The following is a 3,024-nucleotide window of genomic DNA, read 5'->3' as shown; positions in this document are numbered from 1 at the left end:
GGGGGAAGAGATTTAGTTTAAATGTTATCATGCTAGGCATTGACTTTTTTTTTTTTTCGGGGGGGGGGGGGGGGGGGGGTCAAATTTTTTGTTGCTTGAAGACTGTTTAAACTTACCTGTTATGATGTTAAACCAGAACTGGTTTGTTATAACGCTTGTGTGTAACTGCAAATAATAAATAAACTTAAAAAAGAATTACATCATTTAATCAGATCAAAGCACTTGTTTAGTAAAAAGATATGTCTTTAGTTTCTTACGGAAAAGAATATAAGGAGGCGTAGTTCGTAAATCGGTTGGAATACTATTCCAAATTATATTTGCTTGAAATCCAAATGACTGCCCAACAAACTTTAGAAACCATTCTTTTTACTTAAGGAGTATCAAGCAACAAATTTGTCTTACTTCTTAAATGATCACTATGACTTACAAACTGAAGAATCTCTCCCACTGATTCTGAATTCCGGCCATGAAAACATTTGAAGACTAGGCAACCAATGTTAAAATGAATCCTAGAATTAATCTTAATCCACTGTAACTTACTAAACAGACGTGCGGGCCTTATTAATTCATTAATATACCCTTATTAAAAATGAGCCTTTCTGAGGTTTTAAGCAATAATTGGAGCTATTTTGTTTGTTGCATGTTAATAGAACAATACAAAGGGTTACAGTAATCCAATAACGGTAACCATATTGCTTGGGCTACAGTCCTAAAACTAGAGGGGCTCAAGGAAGAACACATTGCTCTCGGGTTGTTGTTATCCTGGGCCCCGACCAATAAACTGAAACTGAATACAAATCAAGGTCAGGTATACATACTGTATAAAGTAGCACATATGAGTTTATCTTGTTGGGCAGACTGGATGGACCATACAGGCCTTTTTCTGCCGTCAGCTACTATGTTACTAGGTTAGGTCTCCTTAGACTGGGATGACAGTTGAGGTGATCTGGGTTCCTTAGCATCACTAGCGTAGTCAAGGGTGGGCCTGGATGGGTCCAGGCCCTCCCAATTTGAGCTCAGGCCCACCAACTGAAAACTCCCAACAACTTTCTCTCCTGCATACCTTGTCAATAGCAGATCTTCGCCTGCAGTGAGCAGCGACTGATACATACTGCTCACACTGGCCCTGCAGCCTTCCCTGTGATGTATTCCTGCCTATGCGGAAGCAGGAAGTTGCATCAGAGGGAAGGTTGTGGGGCCAACATGAGCAGCGTATATTAGTTGCTGCTCACTGCCGGTAAAAATCTGCTATTTAAAAGGTATTCAGGGCAGGAGGGATGTTTGAGAGACCATATGGCATGCAGGCGAGAGACTTGTGTGACAAGGCAGAGTTCTTCTACCCACCCACCTTGGGCCCAGGCCCACCCAAAATTGGGTGTCTGGTTACGCCCCTGCCTAGGATTCTCCTTTGAGTAAGAGCCACTGTAAACTCCAAGCTATTGTTCTCATTATTTTACTCCCCATCTTTGGTGAATGTCTTCAAAAAGACATTAAATAAATCATAATACTGTAAATAAATAAATAAATCCCCCTTTTGTATGCATGTGTGTGTGTGTGTGTATATATATATATATATATATATATATATATATATACACACACACACAAACAAAAGGGCGATTTATTGATTTACAGTATTAGGATTTATTTAATGTCTTTTTGAAGACATTCACCAAAGATGAATGTATATATATTGAAAAAACAGTAGATACCCTCTAAACTCAAAGTACAAACTGGAACAATTCAAACATAGATGGTAGGGTTGGAAAGGTTTGGGACTGCATTTTTGCAGACTGGTATTATTGGAAGGATTGAGAGGCTTCAGCAAGTTTTAAGTTCCAACATTTTAGTGAATGAATGCAGTAAGAATGAACTTGAATGGCTGTTTATGTAAATTAATCTCAACCCAATAATTAGATGACAGCTACTTCTAATGAGGAGCAATTTGAATAGAATTCATGGTGTTCTACAGGTAAGTCAGCAGGCTCTTTTGAAACTTTTTTTTGTGGTATATTCACCTACATCTCACTCATCCACAATTTTTGTTCCAACTCCCAGACTGGCTAGATTTGCACACTATTTTTTTTATAACGTCAAAGACCTTACTAAAATTAAGATAGATCATATATACTGTGCTTACAACTTCTGGCTACCTGTTAAGGATTCAATCGCATTTAATAGACCTTTTCTGTTTGGAAACCCTGTTTCCTAGCATCCTTCTGGGGTAACACTATGGTGTTCTATTTTTCAGAAGTTTATTCATTAATTTCCCTAACCTAGTCCAGATATTGTACAAAATTAGCATGTCTGCAGTTTGTTTGTTTTTCACTTCCTCCTTGATTCTATTCTTGTGGAGTCAGGCATCTGCTGTTCTTTACATTCTTAGAATTTTTCCTATTTCCCCTGATAAAATAGATATTTGAAGCAGTTCTGTGGCTTCTTCCACGGCTGTTCCAGGAGCTGCCAGTAGGTGTCTCCTTCGGACACTACCACAGCCATTTATGCTGTATTCTCCTCGGAAAGATCTGCCACCTGCTCCGGCAGGAAACAGAACCTCAATTATAGAAGCAACAGCCTGCTGCAGTTTTTTTTTCACTTAGCACTTATATGCATACTATTAAATTTCGGAATTTTAAAAAAAGTAAGCTGAGAAACTGTTTTGATAAGTACAAAATGTATCCAAACATCATGTCAGGCGTATGACAATAACAGATGTATTTTGGCTTTTCTCGGCGCCCACTGTTGTGTTTGGAAGGGCGCAGACCTGTGATTAAGACAAGCAGGAATCTCCAGCGATAGCTGCGGTCTGCGGATCCTGGCGTGCATCTGCTACGTTATAATCCTCTCCCGACCCGGGATCAGAGAAAACATCCTTCCCCCCCCCCGGATTAGGGGATGTCTTTAAACCGGAGGACTGTATATACGTAGCGCTAGGCAACACTGTATGCCAATCTGAACCCTGCCAGGAAGAATCGTTCCGTGTCAAGGGAGGGAGGGTGAACAGCAGGAGTAGGAATCGGACAC

This window comes from Microcaecilia unicolor, chromosome 8 (genome assembly GCF_901765095.1).
Source record: "Microcaecilia unicolor chromosome 8, aMicUni1.1, whole genome shotgun sequence".
Classification (NCBI taxonomy): Eukaryota; Metazoa; Chordata; class Amphibia; order Gymnophiona; family Siphonopidae; genus Microcaecilia; species Microcaecilia unicolor.
This window is presented reverse-complemented; position numbering follows the sequence as displayed.